Raw genomic sequence first — 21544 nt, forward strand, 5'->3', positions numbered from 1 at the left:
CCATCATTTTCATTTCTTCCGCCTGATTTATCTAAGTAGTAGTGGTAACCTTCTTCTTCTTCCATTTTAAGCATGGACTATCTTCTTTTCTTTAATACATTTTTTTTTTGTACATAGTATCAAGAGTGATTTCTTTTTTATTACATAAAAGTTAATGAAAAAAAAATACAGAATTGTTTCAAAACTGCATAAAACTGATTTTCTCTCAGATCAGACAAGGCTGGTTGATTATCTCTCACCTGTTATTTGGTGTTTAATCTAGGAATATTAGGATGTTATTATCACAATGTAAACAACAGAGTGAGGCAAAGCAGACTATGATAACAACAACAATTCAGAAAGCTTACCCCTATCCTGGCCTCACTCACAAAACACCAGCAGAGCATATCTCCAGAAGAGATCCTTCCCCACTGGAAGCCAGCTCTCAAATAGGTCTAGGAAGTGTGGAGCCTTCACCTGTGCTCCTCTGCCTAACTCATGGCTCAGCTCAGGTGATCAAACAGTGCTTCAGGCCCTGTCCCAGCATCTCCCATACACTCACAGCGTTCATACAGCATACACTCATGCCTTCACAGCGTGATCCACTGATCAGGTTGACTAAAGGCTAAGCTTACCCCAATACAGATATCAGCTATATCGCAACGCTTATACAATTTTCATCGCTACATGTGTTGGTACAATTCAAGACGAGTGATGATCAGTCAATGTCCATGTTCTTCTATGGGCCAGTGCTCCAGGATGTAACTGCAGGCACGAGGTCCTGAGGTGCAGGTCTGTTCTGTGTTCCAGCAGTCCCATGCAGACCATCACCGGGTGTTGTACGTGATCTGACAGCAACGCTGGAACGCTTGATGGCATTTTGTTCTTTCTGATGATCCTGAAGGCTCACAGACTCCCAGGGAGTAATACAGATGTTTCAGAGGTACCAGGAGGGGAAGGTCTGCTCTCCAGGGTAAGATACAGGCTGTATTTCTATCCTGGGTCAACACTTATGCCTGTACTGGAGCACGTCCTGGCCCCCTGCACCACACCTTTTGGCTGGATATCTGCGGCTGCATAATGATATCAGGCACCAAAAGAGGTGTCATGATCTGCCACAGGGACACAATGGGGGTCCCTTTAGCAATAAAGATCGGAGTGTTGACCACAATATCAGTAGGCCATGTACCTATTACTGGAGGGACTACTGAGCCTCCCTCCTCCAATAGTCTCTCCCAAGGTGCAAGTAGGCCATACCGCTTGGGTTCTATCAGCACCTTCCAGGGCCACTTTATTTTATGGGCACCCGGATCTAAATTCTCAGGGGCAGGGAACAGAATATTATTTTCGTTACCCATCTGGGGTCTTACCTGATGATCCGTGCCTGTAATAGGGATCCTAAGCGGGGTGGCCCATGTTGTCCGCAACATTCTCCGGGCACTGGGTCTGCCATCTTGAGGTCTTTCATTCAGGTCCCGCAGGGTTTCATATAATCTTTTCGTCCACCCCTGCAGGGACTGGGAGTCTGTCTTCAGGGCAGCCTTAAGAATATTGTTACAATGTTGATAGAATCATAGAATCACAAGGTTGCGTTAACGTTACGTTTACGTTACATCTTACTCACTTACCTGGAAAACATTCTTACCTTTTTCCACTACTTACAAGGTTGTCTTGGTGCACTGGTCATCTGAAATAATTCCTCTTTTTCCATGGTGAATTTTGTCAGGAAATCCACACTTGGTTATGAACAACAAACTGGACACATTGTTGGAGTTTTAAGTGAAGCTTTATTAATGATTTTTATTATCTTGACCTCTAGTGTTGAGTTTTTGTGTAAATTCATGCCTTTTATTTCTTATTTTGTACAATTTGAATGCTCTGTTATGAACTTTATTGTTTCTTTTTGAAATTGCATTTGCTAATAGTACATTGGAGTTTAAATGATGGTCTAAATATTTCAGTTCTTAACTAGAGACAACGAAACACAGCAGCAAAAAATATTCAAGAACACATTCAGTTTCAGGTATTGCAGTTCAGCTCTACGCGAAAACACATCCCCTGTACCACCCCCACCACAGCTTGCAACAACTCACATCGAGTTGAAGTACTTGGGTTCAATCCTCCCACTTTAACTATTATAGGTTCATTTCTTCTCCATGTGGATGGGACAGGCCACAGTAAGTGAGAATAGCGATCATGTGCAGAAATCTTAGGAAATCCAAATCACAACTTGTCTTTCTAAAGCTTGTTTTTATATTTGTTCATTATTAATCATTCCAACTGCCAAATGTCTCCTCTTTCAGGTACTCCACATGTGTAAGTCCTCATATGTACACACTCGAACATTTCTGTTCCAGTTTTGCTTCAGTCTCTTCATTTTGCTGTTTTTTTTTTTTTTTTTTTTTTTTTTTGCATTTCTGACTACTTACTCTTAAGCTTTGTGAAAGCACAATTTGTTTTTCTCAAATAAACTTAGTGCTTGAGCAATCGGTTTCTGTAGAGATGATTTTTACTTTTTATTGTGTAACAGCAACAACGAAAGCACCCCACAACATTCGCATTGTACCAGATTATTTTGAGCTCAATTTGGATAAGACTCTGTAGATGAAAGCATGTACAAGATTGTTTCTCTCTTGTTTTCATTAGTCTTGAGGAAATAATTCTCCTTTCCTTTTTCTGCAACAGTTGCATACAGTAAAGAATATTATGCATAACCCTGCACAACCTCAAGACAACTGATATTTAAAAGCATCAATTCCAGCCATGCCTGGACAAGGCATTTTTCTCACGCATATCTTAAATAGTAATTTGAACCAAGCCATGTTAAAATAAGATTAAAAATACCATATATTCATTTGTCCTGACATTTCTCATTTTTTTTTGTTTGTAATCACACAATGTTTCTACAGATTATCATACATAGGCAATGTAACCTAGACAAATAATACAATAGCTTTATAGTACAATAGCTTCGCTATTACTAGAAATAATAATTCACCCTGCATACGTAACAAATTCTTTCCATCATATTTGATCTAAGCAGCAAGTTGACCTACTTTTTTTTTTAATGCTTGAAAATTATATCCCTCTGTCCTATGTACTCTTCAGAAGAGCTTTAGTCAAAAAGTAAATCAAGAATATTAAATGATGTGAGCAGGGATCTGTTAAGTAAGGTAGGCTGCAGCGGAACGAAGATGAGACTCAGAGAAATAAACAAGACAATGGCAAAGCCAGTACACGGTACCTTTAGCCTTCTGTTAATCTCTCCAGATCCTCCAGTGAGACTTCTAAGTCCTCCATAGGCAGCATATGGCAGCAAAGATGGCCATATCCTTCCAACAACACACGTAATTCACAGCTGCCTTAGAATCTATGTATCTGGAGGATGAAACCTCTGGCACTGCATTCCCACTTTGATAGCTCAAAGGCCAGAAGGCTGTGCTGGCAAGGAAATGACTCCAGTACCTTTGGTGAAATGAGTAGTGACTATCAGAAACGGGAGGATGGATTTCTGTTCTTGTTTGAAAACATGCCAAAAATGCATAAATATACAGTCAGTCATTTAATATTAATGCAATCAGTAAATATAAATAAAAGAAGCCCTTCTATTCCAACCGTAATTACATGCATATTCCCATCTTGATAGAAAATCAAAGTTTCAAAATTAAACGAACAGAAAATTTGAGATTTCTACAAATTAACTTAAATTTACTTGTTCCTAACCACTATTTAAGTGTTTACTGTCATTATTTAATAGTACTGTCATTATTTAATGTTGTTTTCTTCATTTTGGTAAATTGGTAATACGTCATCTCTGTCTGTACTACAAATCTGCAGTAGATGCTAACTTTTTCCTTAAATGCCCTGTGGAAATGTTTCATTTCAATCTTTTTGACAACTTTTTAAAGGCTTTCTTTAGCTAGTTCTTAAGTCTTAGTTTTCTCATTTGAGTATTTAAAACTAACAGAGAATTTAGTAGAGCTCATTGCCTGAACACGTATAGATTTAAACACACTGAAGAAACAAGAGGTTACAAACACTCAAACCTGGGCACCCAAAGCTAGTGAGTACCTTGAAGTCTAATTTCTCTGCATGGTCACTATCCATGTGTAAAATTAAGATAATAAAATCCCTTAACCTATTGAGGATTCTGTGAATATAAAGTAAAGCCTGACACTATATTCACTATATTAATGAGTTCCATTTAAAAAATGGCATAGAAAAATCAATAATTTCTGCTCAAATAGTGTGTTCTGAATAGCTTCAAGTCAATAAGGCAAGTCCATACTGTGAACAAAGGCAAGACAACTTAAGACTGAATATTCCTAATTAAGAAAGTAGTGTCCCTGACTTAAGCAGTCAGGGATCCCATGTAAGAAAATCTGTAGTGATGTAATTGAAGACCATTATCATGTGCATGCCCAAAGGAGCTAAATGGAGATTGCATGGATAACTTCAATTTTAATGTTTTTTTTTTTTTTTTTTTTTTTATTTGAGTGCTTGACTTAGTCACATTAGTAATTTTTTAATATAATTTTCTGGATATAGTAATAATTGCTTGAGTAGGAAAGGAGAAATTGAAGTTAGGCTACATTTTCAGATGTGACTGGAAAAGTAATGTACCCTAGACAACATTGAAGAGAATCCTGAAGCAGGCAGACACTGAGGAGACATGGAGGAGACACAGAGGAGACAGTCCTGTTCCAGTGAGAAGATAAGCACAGAAGCAAGTGTAACACTAAGAGCTTATCCGTTATCTGACTTTTAAGCATTTATGACAGTGACAAATATTCAGGAATATTGATCTCACAAATACATCACATCAGACTCCCAAGGCTCCGTCAGAAAGTAGACTTGAAGTTCATTCATATCCCATTACTTTCTGTAAACAAGATACTTTTCAACAAGGCTTCTCCTGAAGAGGAATCTATTAGGGTTCATGAACAGTTTTTGTTGTGTTGTCAATAACAGGATGTTGACAAAGATTTTGCAGTGCCACAGAACAATCTAACTGATGATCAGTTCTCATATTAGAGCTTTCCTAAGTTCTTAAATACACAGATATTGTTTCAGTCAACTGTAGACTTTTATGACTCATCACTACAAGAAAATAAGGTAGAAAGCCACTACTTTTAGTGGCTGCTATTTTTCTATTAACTTAGACAGAATACTTTACTCTAAAAAGCAGCTCACCGTATTTTTATGTGGTAGCAAACTACTCATTTGAAGGACAACTAAAGAAAAGCAGATGCTAAGGGAAGAGAACTCGGTTAAAAAGGAAAAGCAATTAAAAAAAAAGCCACAATTGAAAGGGAAGAAGTTTTAATAAGTTAGGCAAACTAGATTGAAAATGCTGTTAATTATGCCTAGCATCATATATGGCAATTAAAAAAAGCAGAACGAGTGGATGCAATATAGTTGTTTTATGTCGTTAGTGTAGCAGAAACTGCAGCACATCCTCATCTAGGTACAATTACCAGCTGTTGCCATCAGGGAAATAATCCTTTCTTCACTATTCTACTGTACAAATCCTATGTCTAAAGCAACCAGTTGCAATTAAGAGGTTAAGTGGAAACTCAGAATACTTAAGTTCTAGTTTTGCAGTCAGAATCCTAGCCTTTCTTTCTCTTTCTATGATAACTTTCTGAGCCGTTTCTTCCCTAAAATTCTTATGTATCGTATTTACCTTTCTGCTGGTATTAAATCTTATTCTAAACTGCTCTAGACTAGGTTAGTGTACCTGAGAGAGTTTAAAACAGATAATTATCTTGTGACAATTGGTGAATACTGTATTTTATAATAGTTTTAAGAGATATAAGTTCATTTGGGGACTACTATCAACAATGGTATTTTAAATGTTATTCAACAAGACACAGAATATCTAAACAACGTAGGGCAGGAAGTCAGTGATGCAATCAGATCCATTATTACCTTGATGATTTCACACTAAATGCAATTACAAGGAGACATGCTTACAGCGTTTCTTTTTTGTTGCTATTGTTAGTTTAATAATTTCATTTTTGATAGACATATTTACTCATACAGACTGTCTGTCTCCATCCCACTGAATAGGAAACTGACATTCAGACACAGATGCAGCCTTCTGCATTTTGATTTAATGGAGACAAACCTAATACAGATGAACAGTAGGCTGCCAGCAGACCTTTCAGATCTACTTACGATATCGCATGGCATCATCTTAAAGAAAATACATTTATACCTTGTTATAAAATTTACCTTTCTTCAAGCAGTGTTTATACTTACGTATGCTTAAATGTGTGCATGTATATCCAATGTAGATATATTTGTGGCTAGGTAGAGACCAGCTGCAAGCAAGTGAAGGGGGCTGTGAGGATTTAAATGAATGGTTGTAGGAGATTCAGTGCTGGATAACGGAAACTTTCCCAACATAATCACTCACAAAAAATAAAGACTGCTGTTGAACTAAGACATACACATGTGTATTATAGCTTTGTAACAAGTAAAGGCAAAGTTGGCCAGAAATCATATCTGATTCTTGCTTGTATTTCATTCAAATGAGATGTCAAAAACTTTCATGGGTAGTAATGCATATAAAAGATATCAGCTACAGCACATAGTACAAATAATAGAAGAGAAACATATATATATGTACATACAGGGGAAAAAAGTGCATTGGATTGGACATTATGGGAGGAAAGTCATTTGAAATAACAAATAAGCCCAGGAGACAGAAGAAATAGGTCAACTACCTGGGGACCTAGAAGTACAACAATACTCATCGAGAGATTCAACTCTGAATCTGACACCGGTGAGAATCAACATGTTTCTTAAAACAAGCAATTTAGAGTATTCTGATTGCTCTGAGAGGAATTAGGCAGGCAGCCGAGGATTTTCAGAGCACAGTTATGGGCTTGAGCAATGGTGTAAAGCTGGCTATATTGCCTTTGATGCATCATCGTAGCAGAATTTCTCAACCAGTAACGGACCACTCACCTGAAAAACTTGCAATATATTCCTGTTCCTATCACAGATTTCCTCTAGGCCTGTGGACAGACTGGTGTAAATGCTGGAAAATGAGAGCATTTCACAGCAACTGGGTTCAGAAGCGCTCGGAATGGCAAAGTGGGATAGTTTCTACAAGTTGACTCTGCAACTGTATCCCTCAGCCTGGCTTTTGAGAAGGAAACAAAGTCTGTAGTCCAGCAGACGCCCAGGGTAAGCTGGGAAACATGGCTTGTTGCCTCCTCTGCATTGCTTCAAAACCACAGTTCGGTGCAAACTTGTGGGGTAGTTCTCAGGCCTGTGGCAACCTGAGTCACTGCCTCTTTAGAGTGAATTCTTTGCATTGCACTGACATGAAAATAATGTGAATCGGATTGGTGAAGTAGCCTGACAGAAAAAAAAAAAATCATTTTCTCTAATCTGTTTTAGAATTAGTGCATATCCATGACCATCTGCACAAAGCCATGGGCCAGCTTAGCCGGAGGTGGGGCTTATGGGCCAGAATTAGGAAAAGAGCAAAACTAGAGAGCCTAAGCTATCTGAAAACCTGTTACTACAGAAAACTCAAGTACATCTCCAGAGCTTATCATCTGCAGGCATAGCACTGATACAGCTTTTAGAATTTAGTCTGTAGGTATAACTTCAATAAGTAGGAAATAAAAGAGAAATGTAGATAATAAATCACAATGAAATGGAATTTGTTCAATGAATTGTCTTTTCAACACAAGATGTCTTTTTTTTTTTTGATATTTTTCACAATTCCTACATCAGGCCTCTCAAAAAATAAATTAAATAAAAAAAACCACCACTGCCAACAACAAAACAGAAAGGAATCATATTTTTCCATCTTACACTGCCAACAGGCCTTTTTCCTGAAATCCTACAAAAAGTGCATCAGACAGTGTATTTAGCCAGATAGGCTAGCACCATTATCGATATAGACAATATACAAAAAAAATCCTGCTGACCAATCTACAGTGCATTAGCTTGCATAGATTTATAGTGCCCTGAACTAACTTCCAGCTATTTGCAACCATTTACCTTTCCAAATAAAGACATTTCTAAAAAAGAAGCCTAATGAACAACTCTAGCCAACAGTTCAACTATATTTAAACCTCAGATTCTGCAGAGAAGTTTTACTTTAGCTTTAATAAACATGTTTAGCTTGGAAGTCTTTCACATTTGTTAACAAAGTACTGCACATGAAGTGAAAGAGACATAAGAACCTGTAACTTATAATGCTATAGCGTGATGGAAAATACAGCCATAATAGCAGAATGGCACAATCCTAGACTGCAGCAAATGAGAACAAGCCCAAATGCAACAGACAGACACAAAAACAAAACAAGAGAAACTACTTCAGAAGGTGTTCAACAGGCAGTGATCTCCAGCAAGGTACCCTCTCGTCCAATGCCAGCCCTTCAAATGAGGTCTGGGAAGGGGTGAATCCTGGCTCCATCTCTTCTAGTCATACAGGTACATTGCACGTACCTGAGCTGCCCTGCGTTGGCCTTGCCTTCTCACCAGGTGCTCAATCACTGGTTCAGGCCATGACTTTGCATTTTCTCTACAGAACCCTTGAAGGCCTTTAATGGCACAAAATTGTAGTTAACGTGACAATACAGGATATTATCTCTAATCAATTATTATAAACATAAAGAACTACACAGACTCAGAATAAATATCTTTTTGCTTCTATTCTCTGATTCGCTTCTTTGACCAGTGCAAAGAAAGGAAGATGACAACTGAGGTTTTTTTTGAGAAAGTTCAGCTTTCTTTGGTATGAGACAGCTGCTTGTATAACATGCGTTAGTACTTAATAAGTAAAACTTAATTCTTTGTGGCTCGTCTTACTATGATGTGTAACACAACAGCTATTAGAAGTGGCCACCTTAACAACATCTTCACATCAATCTGAGTTAATAGATCAACTACATATTAAGCATACATAATGGCAGCCTTGCACAACATCTTTTCAACACTTTCATTTAAAATACAGATATGCTGGCACCTTTGTTCTCATTACCTGTAGCTTGACTGGTAAACTGCATGCAAAATGAAGTAAAAATTAACTCCACTTACCTTTTTCATCTCCCACTACTGCAGCCACCAGTGCATCCCCAGCATTAAACATCTAGTCATTTGACTGTTGTGAGGATCCGGCTCCTATAGGGGATGCAAACTGTAAACGAATTCACAGAACAATCCACCACCTATTTAGCAATGTGAAGATATTAAAAGCCTTAATATGTTATAGTGACAAAAAAAAAAAAAAAATCTATACAGAGAAGATCAAAAGGCACATATGCCAGCTGAAATCACAGGCTAGTGGTAACAATGCAGAGCATCATGGGGAGCTGCAAACAGACTAGGAGTGCCAACGAAGCTGTTTATCTCTACAGAAAGAAATATCACTACTGGCAAGCAGCAATCTGCTGACCAAAGCACTGTTGCTGACTTGTCAAGGGAAAGAATACTCTGTGCTTTAAACCAGCAGTATGCAAAAGGACTGTGGTTCAGGGCCTCTGAGGTAAAAATGATTTGGGAGAAAAAAAAAAAAAAAAAAAAAATCAAGTAGAATGACTGCTACATTTCTAATTAAATATATAGTGCAATGGGGGGGGGAGGGGGAGGAAGAAATATTTGCATACTCACATTGACCCTTAGAGTTGAAGTAGTTTTCCTCTAGGTGGTGTGGCTTGCCATCAGTAGCGCAGAGCTTTTAAGAAGGATATAACGCAGTAAGAACTGATAGCTGTCACCATCTTCTGCCTTTTCTAATTTCACCCACCAATGGAACAAGCGGCACTTTGTTCATAAAACAAGGCTGCAGGAAGCATTTTCACAGTGTAATCTTATGAAAAAAAAATCACATTCTAGGAAGCGAGATCACCCTTTAGCCCTGTTCTGTATTTTACCTCAGAAATACTATCAGCTTCAAAATGTTTGGAAAGGAATTTAAGTTTAGCAGTTGTTCTTAGTTTTAAAGTACAACAAACCTCTGCAGGCTGAGAAACAACTGTCTTGGCATGAGTACATAAAATCCATTGCTTGTTTTCCTTCATCTACAGCTTTTTTTTCACGAAAGCAAATATAGCAGTGTTCACACCCTTGACGTACTTAAATACCGAACAGTATAAAAATCACATTCTATTTGAAACACTGAAATCATATTTTCAGTCCCTTCTAAAGGGGAACAGGCTGTTCAACGCATTTTAGTGAAATTTCTTCAGATGAAGATTGTGGCTATGGCACTTAATAACGGTGATGCCAAGGACATTTTGGTCTTCCAATGATTACTTAATTATTTTGTAACTTCACAAGTACAGTTTGGTCATTATCAGTACCTGCAGAGGTAATGTTCACATGGCTCATATTTTCTCTTCCTCTAAAAGTGCCTGACATAATCTTTAAAAAAAAAAACACCACAACGAAAAAAACAAACACCACAAAAAAAAAAAAACCACAAAGAAACCTCTGACAAAAAATTACCCCTGTTGCTGAAAAGGCAGAAGGTTACTGCTCCCAAAGGAAAGCATTTTCCAGGAGTCTGAGATCCAAGTTGCCTACAGGAGCTCCAGCCTTATTTCCACTTCAAAGCAAATTTGGAAATCTTTCTCAGAGCCATGAAATCAATAGTTCACTCAAGAGACCCTTACCTGAGCTCAGGTAAAAGAGTTTTATGGAAGAGTCAGCAGAAGAGACTGTACTAATCTTTTCACCTACAGCTCGATATTGAAGAACAGTGATGATTATTGTTCTTCCCATTTTTTTCTTGCTCTTTTCTAGAGATCTGAACTCTGGAAAAGATGATAAATAGTACAAACAGAACACAGTTTTATTCTAGAGAAAAATTACCTATGCTAATTGCACCGTAATAATTACTGTTGGGAAAACAAATACGTAGATTGCCGGGGTATAGAATCATAGAGTCATTTAAGTTTAAAGGGACCTTCGGAGGTCATCTAGTTCAGCTCAAATGCATTGAACAGGGATACCTACAGCTAGAATATCTTGCTCAGAGCCTCATCCAGCCTGATTTTGAAAGTAACCAGGATTGGGGCATCTGTCACCTTCCTGCGCAACCTGTGCCAGTGCCTTACCACTCTTATTGTGAAACACCTTTTCCTTACATCCAGTCTCAATCTCCCCTCTGTTATTTGAAGACATTTCCCCTTGTTCATCTGCTGAAGTCCATCCACAAAAGACAATCCACTACAGAGTCTGTCCCATTCTTCCTTATCAGTCCAGTTTAGATACTGCAATGTCACTATCGGGCTCCCTCTGACCCTTCTCAAGTCTTAACAGCCACAGCTCTTTCAGCCCATCATCATAGGAGAGGCGCTCAGATCCCTTGGATTGTTTCTGTGGCCCTCCTCCAGAGGCACTTCAAGAGTGCATCTCTGGACGCATCTCCCATACTCAGAACTCTGCATCTGGAGACAGAACTCCAAGTGAGGCCTCACTGATGCAAAGCGGAGGGTCGGGATCACCTTTTTTGACCTGCTGGCCATGCTTATTTGAATGCAGCCCAGGATACAGTTACCTTTCTGGGCTGTGAAGGTGCACTGCTGGCTCACATCCCGTTTACCATGCAAAGGTGCCTGCAAAGCCTTTTCTACGGGGCTCTGCTCAATCCTTTTTTTTTCCCCCCCCCTACATGCAATAATAGCAAGGGTGGACACGACCACAGTGCAAAACCTTGTGCTTCACTTTGTTTAACTTCATGAGGCTCACTGGGTCCCACTGCTCAAGCCCATTTACACTCTGAGATACAGTAGCTGGTCTACTCACCTTTAAAAAGGTTTTCAGTATACACATAATGTCAGTTAGTGCTCTTCCTAAGACCACTTAAATTACAGGCAAGAAGAAAAGGCATCTCAAAATCCCACTGCTATTATCTGCTGCGCAACACAAGAAGGGCTTCAGTTGAATCTCCAGGGAATTATGTCAAGTCAGTTGCTTAAGATAGGATATATTCCCTTAAGCATAGCAAAGAGTGACTTCGAAAAATGATATAATCCTTTTAGATCTCTACTTCGTCCCTTCCCTGTTAACTGTCTGGCATGCAAGACTCATCAGTAACAAGGGAAATACAATCAGACTTCTTACATTTTGTGCTGGGATTTCCCCTTGGAATCCATGGAGTTTGAAGAGTCTGCCTTAAGACGGACAATCTTGAGGCAGACAATCCACAGTTTGTGTATTTAGTAGAAACAATCTGATATTCTTCTAACACTTGTAGTCAAAACGTCACGTCGGAGTGGCAATTCTTTGTCCCTACAGAGAAATGAATATAGAAAGATAACGACCAACTGTTAAGTTAAAGGTAAACAGATGATATTTGCTATCCTTCTATGAAGTTCCAAATTATGTTTTTTAAAAGACCATCAAATAAGGTACATAAAATTAAAGACAGATCCAGGATGACACATACAGCCTTCTTCTCTTGCAGTGTTAAGAGGCATTTTGTATATGCTCATATTTTAAGAAATTTTCTATTCACATAATGATTCGCTCATCTGAAGACAATAAGTGATAATATAATAAACAGAAATTATTGTGTCAGTGGTACTTAATGCCAAGCACTTCAAAAGCGCTTATGTTTTGAATAAATTGATGGGGAGAAAAAGTCATTACATGGATATCATACTCGTGAGTAGAATTGTTTCTCATAATGTGGAAATACGTATGTGAAGTGCTTAGCTATCATCCCAAATAAGACAACTGCAGATAGAAGCAGAAGGTCACTTTCACTTCATTGTTCCCAAGACCTGACCGACAATAATAGCTTTGATACTTTTTAATGAAGAATAACATCTTAGTGAATATCGCACTAGTTTCAGAGTTCGGTCAGTATCTTTTCGACAATTTGTTTCCAACTATGTGGGTGTCTTTCTGTTGTTGTTTGATTTTGTTTGTTTATTTTCCAGTTCTCCCGTACATTACAATTAGAAACTAAAAACGCAACATTTGTTATTATTATTTTTCCCCCCCAATGTAAACTGGTTCATACACTGCTGAGACCCCAAGAGTTCATCTTCTAGTCTAATTGCATCCTAAAGGAATTCCTGTCATATTGACCAAAACATGACATCTAGGATAAATCAGCAATTTTCTTCAAAAATGCACTCCTGCACAAGTCCTATGTGGGATCCTACTAATATGGTTGCGGTAATACCAGCAAACCAACTCTCAATTCAGCAATGAACTTTATTCAAGCATCTTCTTCTTAAAACCTAATGGTAGATCTTACCTATCACTGTAGTAACATCTGAGATGCTACTTCGTGTGGGAGTTCTGCTTGTAGCAGGCTCTCATTGAGCCAGTCCTACTGGCTTGTGGAAATGCACTAAACTATGTAGTTTGCAACTTTGTTTGTCCTGGGTACAACTTTAGTTGTAAGCCAATGAATGTGAATTAATTCTCCACATACAAATTCACTACCTCGAATGGGAAATCTTTTTAAGCGTACTCAAGCAACTTCTATTCAGTTTTGAATAGATGTTAAACTTATAATGATACAAAATTAAGTAACAAATTTCATACATACAACACTTACCTTCTAATGCGCCTATTTTCTCCAGTGACATTGTTCTGTAAATGCAGAAGCGTGGAATGAAATGACTGCTTATTATACCTAATAAATACTATAAAAATCATCTCAACTTTCTCGTGCCCTGCCAGCATTTTTTCTCCAGCAACCAAACTACTTTCATGTTTTAGTATACAAGTAAACTTGAATCAATTTCTAAGATGTTAATTTCATCACGCACAACTTAACATCACATCACTTGTAATACTGTTCTCAGCATCTGCAAAAAGAACATAATGAAACAATCTCACTGATTTTTATTATTAATAACTTAAGTCTAAAGGAATTCATGAAGTGATTTAACTTTGGCCGCATAGTGATTTAATAAAGGATGTATACACGTCACCACAGCAGTAACTCAATGGTCACACTTCAAAAGCATAGTGGAGCACTGAGATCGAAATCTCTACATTTACAAAAACCAAAACAGTCTGAGAATTCTTTGGCAGACAACCAAACTGTCAACAACATATACAACACCAGTATACTCACTTAAAATTACTGCATTAAGGGCATTCCTCTCTAAGGTGATCTGAACGATTCTTAGAATATGAAGAGACAAAGATATATTTGGCACACTGCACATATTCAAAATATAGATGCCGCATCTTTAATGTCACTTGTGCACTGACCTCAGAGCATACTGACATAAATTACTTCTATTTCAACACTCATTTGGAAAAAAAATTAAGTGGCTAACACATGAAAGGAGCAAATTATATAAAATAAAAATTAGGTCCAACAAGATTTCAAATAAGAATCCTGCTTAGGTCCCTCTGTTTATACCTATCACTGCACATGTCAAGGCAATAGAGAGGAAATGTCAGAAAACCCAAAAGGTCCCAGCTGGACCTCATAGTCCTATCAAAACATAGGAAGAGAAGAGGACCATCACTGTACAGAGATTATCGTTTGTACTACTATGTGATCGTCTGCTTAGCATTCAAAGTCAAGTCTGTCAAGACAAATGCTGCAGGCTCCAGCACATCTCAATCTTACACGTTTCAGTAGTGGCTATTTCTGCATTACCTCAGCAAATGGTGGCCCGTGATACCGACAGATACCTATGAGGTAATGGTTCCCAACCAAAGAGCTAATTTGTAATGAGGCATTTTGTTTGGTAAGAACTGCAATGCATATAAGTCTTACAAGTTTTGGCAATTACAGTTTAACAAGAGTAAGCCAATAATGCGAGCCAGCCTAAAATCAAAATTACTATAGGTACGTTTTCTTCAAGCTGATATTAATTACGAGTATTGGACTCCACAGAAGATTATTGAAACTAATGAAGACCTTAATTACAGACTCACACAGACACAGAATGTAAATACTTGATACAGATTCTATTGTTAAATCCAAAACTATCTCAATTTGGTCTCAGAAACTGTAAACATCCCTGAGAAAAAGCCTTGCGCTTCATTTGCGCTTCATGCAATTCACACTTACCACTCCATCTCACCTAATGCCTAGAAGTGACACTACAATTTTAAAAACCACATGTTAAGCTTTACTACCTTACTAGTTTGCAGAGAGTTGCAAGCATTTGGTCTGGGCACAGGACAGCCAAACACTAGTTTTCATCTTATCAAGTCAGTTAAGTTTTCATGTAGTTTCCCAAGGTAGGTCGACCACTCCCTTCACAGTATTTCCAAACACCACCTTCAGTCAGCTCTCACTCCTTACAGAAAGAACAGGTCCTCAAGGCGACTTCTGAGATTTGTATTTGGGATTTTCTGTGTGTAATTTTTCACGTACCTCCAGACTGATGATGTTTTCACTTCTAAACATGCATTACAACTGAAGACAGGATATCGGAAAATAGAGTAACTTTAAGAACTATTAGTGTTACAAAACATGTCTGCTCTAACCTACCACAAATCATTTGCCTCTATGAAGATTTAGTAGCTTGGTTTATTCCTAGGTTTTAATTCAGAATCTTTTTCTGGCTCAGCCTAATGCATGAAGCACACATGCATGCCAAAGCCGTGATTAACTTTATAGATGCAGTGGAATTATGGAAATGCTTCGTGCAAAAGTGCGTAGTTGCCAAAATTATTCTGTGACCTTGCACTTATGCGGAGTTTTAAATAATTCAGTGATGTATCGAATGAATAAATTTGTGCTGCTTGCTACTCTAAACAGTCATGCTTTCACTTTCCTTGCCATTTTTAATAAAGCCTCACTTTCTAATATTCATGAAATATTGCATTTCAATTAAATTACATACATACCGAGAAAATAGTTTGCCCTAAGCTGTTTAGTGTTGACACCAACTGTCATTTGCCTTTTCTTTTAGTACAATAACCATGGAGGATTTATGTACAAGCAATACAAAGCGCTGTCACAGCTTAATGACAAATTTTTTTGATCGTGTACAGCAGAGAATAAACATAAGATATTTTGTTATTTTTAAAGGTCATTAATGCAGCTAAAATAATAGGTACTCAATCCTACCTTAGCTTGCCATCCCTTGTTTCTGAATAAAAACAACACTCACATTTTTCCAATGCTTTGGTTGCATAATGAAAGCTGCAGAATTCAGACTTTTGAGTAAGTTTGACAAATACTTTTTAAAATGAAAAGACAAAAGAAAACTTACAGTGCAAAGTTATTGTTTTAAACAACATAAAAAGTTAAAAAGGTACATAAACACAAAATTCTACTTCCATCAGAGCAGCAAAATGTTGCTTTCAGATTTGCCATTAATTAATCGCAGGCATATAGATTAAAATACCTGTGGGCCGACCTATATATATTCTTTTAAGAAAGGGAATTTTGTCAATCCTTTATTTATTAGAAAAATAGACTGGAGTTAAAGGTTCATTTTAAGGGATATTTTCAAACTCAATTGTTCTTATTGGTGGCAAGTCATCTCACCACATTAGTTTGGGTAATAAGACTACTAACATGCATATAAATATAGGTTGCATTTCCTCCCATTTGGCCACAATAAATAGCAAGTTTTTAATCGAGATCAGAAAGACCTCATCAAGCTTGTACTGCCTACCACCCTTCCTCTGCGCCTGATGCAGAGAATAAAAGCCGTTACAGAGCTCAATCCGAGTCTGTTTTGAAGCTTAAGCTCTAAAAGCTTCTGTGTTTTATCTGGAGACCTGAACCACAGCTGCAGTGTTGCTCCTGTGTGTTAGATGCTGCAGTTAGCAGCTACACAGAGGTAGATGGTGAATACGTCATGAAAAAGAAATACAAAATAAATATATGTACAAGCTCAAAAGCCCATCAAAATCCTGACTGCACCCTTCCATTTCATGGCATTAGTTCCCAAAGAGGAGGAAGAAGAAAAAATAAACAAAGACAAAAACACCTTATTTCCAAGCTTCACCTGCAAGATAAAGATATCGCATTAATGCCCATAAACTGATCTGGATACCCTACTGCATCTCTAGCCTTCTGAATATCTTCAAATTTGCCCTAACATGTTGGTAATCTTCACCCACGGATGAAGCACCCACCAGCATCACTCATCATTCTGTTTTCCACAGATCACTCCAAATCATTCTGGTCACCACAGCATAACTAAGAGGCCACTTACATTTGCCCTAAAGCATTTAAAAATCAGCTTAACAGTCTTCCTCACAGAACTGCTACAAATGGTTAGGTATAAGTAGTCAATAGTGTCAAGAAAAGCTCTTGATTACACAACTGAAGCTACTTCACACGCGCTACACATACATTATATATCTTTGTATATATCAAGGATTTCTAGAAAACATGAGCCTCAAGGTGATGCTTGCTTGTAACTCAGTTCTTGTAGGCTGGAAAAGATCTAAATATATTTTTATATATATTAAACTCAAATAAAAGTTTTGGATAAATAACAAACATTATTCATCACTTACAATCATTCCAAAAAAGCAGTCCGTCTTCTAGAGAAGTATGATGGTAACTCGGTCTTCCATTCCAGGAGAAGTCTCAAGTGAGTCAGATCACAAGCCTTCCTCTACAAACATTCTCTGTTTGAGTTTGTGATAATGTGTTATTTGGTATATATATTCCCCCACTAGGATGAGGGAGTGCACAAAACTGTTTAGCATGTGAACTCTATCTCCACCTCAACTTCCTTCCTTGTGTTACATGCACTTCCTATTTGTCTACCAGAGGGATTTTCAGCTAATTAAGCTGATTTAATGAAGGCTATCATTCAGTTTTCCTGCTGCATGGTTTTTTTTTTTTTGCCCCAAACAAATGATGGATGGCAAGCTGGACATAAGCTAGCTATGTGCTCTCGCAGCCCAGAAAGCCAACCATGTCCTGGGCTGCATCACAGAAGTGTGGCCAGCATGGAGACGGAGGTGATAATGCCCCTCTGCTTCATGCCAGATATACCTTATACCTTTTAGAAAAGGTATAGCAAAAAAAAAAATAAAAAAATAAAAAATACAATATCTTGTGTAAATCCTTTGAAAAAGTACACTAAAGCAAGACTCCGCAGACAGAGAAATCAGAACAAGAGCTACATATGTCAAGAAAGTTGGCACTGCAGTAGAAGTTCAAGTCTGACATATGTGTCATGATCATGTAGGATTTGTAGAACACATAAGCCTCACAGTGATGTTTGCTCGTAACTCAGTTCTGTGTAGGCTGAATATTGTGGCATGGTGGCACTTGTTAAGTCACGTTCAATATGCTCACTTTCATGATACTGGAGTAAGACATTTGAAAGTACTCAGCACTGATCATAGGCATACATCAAAACATCTGCAGTGTTTTTTCAACATGTTAAAAATGAGAAAGCTGTACTGATTTAATGACTTAAAATCTTCCATATATACTGCCAGTATTTGTTCATTTACTTATCTTAATTACTTATATCAGAAAGGTTAGAATAAGCAATTACAGCTGATTGTCCTGAAGTATGAAGTTAAAGCATGACACAGAATGCAGAGTTCAGAGAGCTGTACACTCTACGTACAGCAGAGACATTCACAAGGGACTCAAATGACAAAAGCTGTATTTGCAAATCGCCTCTTTTTTTTTTTTTTATGTTATCACTACAGCGTAAAGTCCTCCAACCTTGTTTTTCAATTACAAATAATACAGCAGGACAGAAGTCTAACTAACCCTTTATCCAACAGTTGCCATTGGTGGAGCATAAGAGCAGGACATGTGTACAGAGAAACCTATCCCAAATACTATTTCCATAATCTCTAATATCTCCAGATGCAACATACATTCAGTCACAGGTTGGATTAAGTAAAAATGAAAGTGTCTTGAATGAGGTAGAGAAAAGTATCTCCATTTTTTTATTTCTTAGTATTTCCCTGATCCAGTTTGACTTCTGTGGCTTAAGTTAAATTATGACAAAGACCACATACTCCTGAAAGAATTATTTGTCCAGTAACAGAAGATAAGAGTTTCAATTTTTTTTTTCTTCTCTGTGCTACAGTAAATTTTCATTTTCATTATGAAGGACACTTCAGAGTTGATGGGCATTTTGTCTTGTTTTACTGTATATGAAGTATGATATGCAGTTTCGCAAAGCACATGTAACACAAACCTAGACTTTATGTACTTGCCTATATTGATTTAGTATATTGAGAATTTAAGTAATGTATCTTAATTATTAAAAAAGCTTATTTTCCTGAACTAAGTCCCATGCTTAAGTGTTCATGTGACAAGCCTTATCGTGATAATCTTAGTGTTAATTTTCCTCACAATTTTACACCAACATGTGATCACCAGTTCTAAGATAGTTTGTTTTTTTTTTAAATGTCACATTCATAAAATCTGTTTACTCCAGACAAAAGTGAGTAAACTGTGGATTATTTGATTGCATATAATCTGATGGAGATACAGAATAATTACTATAATCAAGTAATATAAAATACTCCGCATTAACAAACAACAGAGGATTCACAGGGCAAAGAGTTGACAAATAAGGCTAAATCGTCAAAATAAAATTAGTATTGGGAAATAAAAGCATCCATTCTTTAAAGAATGTGGTATAGTAACATTTTCTTCATGAAGTTTGACTTGGTAGTTTGAGTACGCAAAGAGGTTACCAGCCTGATATAAATAGCTTATGACCTATTATTCAGATTTAAAAGTCTCTTTCATCTATTTTGAGACCAAATAAAAAAAATCTATAAACAATATTCTGAAGTAGTAACTGAACCAGTACAAACTTCAAGTTGTTTTTCTAAAAGCTTAAACTAGATTTAAAATAAAAGAAGCCTACTTGATATAACATGGTTTAGGCATGTGAATATGATCAAGGACTGGTATACCCATTATTATAATCAAAATGGCAGGGCAACTACAACAAACAAAAAAAAACACCACAGAAATGCCAAGCCACAGAGGCTGGCCTCTTCAATAAATTTATGTTTTAGTCATATGTAAAACTAAATAAAAACTAAAAATACATACAGAAAAATCACTTCTTCATGGCTTTTCCATAAGGCAGATGAGAGGGCCATGGAAATGTATCTCTATGCATATAACCTAATATTCAAAACCACAACTCTAAGACAAGTAGAAACAATGTTGGCCTATATGAGTTCTTAACTTCAAAATAGACATGACAACAAATTTAAATATACACTCAATTATAGTCAGGTGGAACTTAAAGGAAAACAGACTAACACTTACATTAAAACAAGGGGAAAAAAACTAAAGAACCATTTCAATTTCCTTTCTTACTGGGTTCTATTAATAGCAGTAAGCAAAAGAGGAGCGTCAATGCTATATAGTAGCTAATCAGCAGGAGATTATATCAAAACCAATTCATTCCTCTGGTATTACTTGAAAATATTCCAGCATTTTAAACATCAAGACACACTGTGTCTTTTCAAAGACCACTGGAGTGTATTATATAGATGAGAGACTCACCAGTATCCTGGAGAAGTTCCACAAATTATTCCAAGCAGTCTGTATCAGCACGAAAAAAAATCAATGAAGGTCTTCATATTACTCTTGGTATTCCCAGAGTCTTCTCAACAGCTTTAATTACACGTCCTCTGAAATATCACAATTTAAGGAAATCAAAAATAACTTATTTATAAGAAAAAAATACTAATGTTGTCATATTTACAAAATACTAACCTTAAACCTAGCTCACTGTTGAGCTTTATTGCTATTAAATATCATCAACAAAATGCAATGAAGGCGTAACAATACAATAGCAATTTGTTAACCTTCTCCAAAAATTCAAAAGATATCTGCTCTAGCTTCGCCCCCTCCCCCCCGTCCCTTCCTTAAGTGTTGTTCTTCTAGGTAGCCCGCTTGCAAAGAAGTGTTGTTAAAATCATATGTACAGACAGACTTACGTAAAATACATATACAGAATAACTATTTTTTGTGAAATATCACTGTCAAGTAGTCTCAGTGTTTGAATAGGCATGCTTTGGGGCATAGAGTTTGCCTCCCTCTGTTTCGTGAGGAGATAACAGTGTCACTAGCATCTAATTGATAATTACATACCATATTTCAAGATTATCTACGCAACAGGGTTTTTCATGATGAGAATTGTCCACGTGTTACCCTAAAACTTGTCACTCCGTAAAAACAAAGGCCTGGCTTAAATGAAATTATTGATTTGTGATCCCGAAATTTCATTTTTCTCAGAATTTTTTGTCAAGGTATCCCACAATGCCAACCGTAGAATCTAGAGTATTTGAGTTTTTATCAAAAGCTAGTACACCCTTGTTCCTCTTCGTTCTGTCAAAGATACATAATAATGAATATACTCAACTTTTCTAGAAGCCTCAAGAAGAACACGTTTATGATTCTTATGTTTCCTCCTCAGAGCATAGCAGCTTTTATGTGAATGAAACATTATGTACGCATCAGGACATCTCAGGGCTGGTTGAGCAGTTTCATCAAAATATACAATAACAGTCCAGTTCCATAAATCACGAAGGAAAAAAAATCATAAAAGACCTTCAGGCAAGATATCCTTACCTCCACTGCCAACTCTTAAAAGAAGTCAAGGAAGAGGTGGAGCCTGGCTCCAGCCCTTCTGGT

At 37.2% G+C, this 21544-nt stretch overlaps 1 long non-coding RNA gene across 6 annotated transcripts in view; it reads right to left on the reverse strand.

Annotated features, from left to right (window-relative positions):
• Positions 1 to 1674: 1674 nt before the first annotated feature.
• LOC125692486 (uncharacterized) overlaps positions 1675 to 21544 on the reverse strand; it is a 30490-nt gene continuing 10620 nt past the window's right edge. For 5 of the 6 annotated variants that reach the window (XR_007376707.1, XR_007376705.1, XR_007376702.1 and 2 more), the window contains 7 exons: positions 20411 to 20538; positions 13526 to 13560; positions 12076 to 12243; positions 10623 to 10763; positions 9619 to 9790; positions 9046 to 9129; positions 1675 to 3444 (listed from right to left, as the gene is read on the reverse strand). This is a non-coding gene — a long non-coding RNA (uncharacterized LOC125692486). The remainder of the gene's footprint in view (positions 3445 to 9045; positions 9130 to 9618; positions 9791 to 10622; positions 10764 to 12075; positions 12244 to 13525; positions 13561 to 20410; positions 20539 to 21544) is intronic. The other variant, XR_007376706.1, reaches the window with a different exon arrangement.

This window comes from Lagopus muta, chromosome 4 (assembly GCF_023343835.1).
Source record: "Lagopus muta isolate bLagMut1 chromosome 4, bLagMut1 primary, whole genome shotgun sequence".
Lineage (NCBI taxonomy): Eukaryota > Metazoa > Chordata > Aves > Galliformes > Phasianidae > Lagopus > Lagopus muta.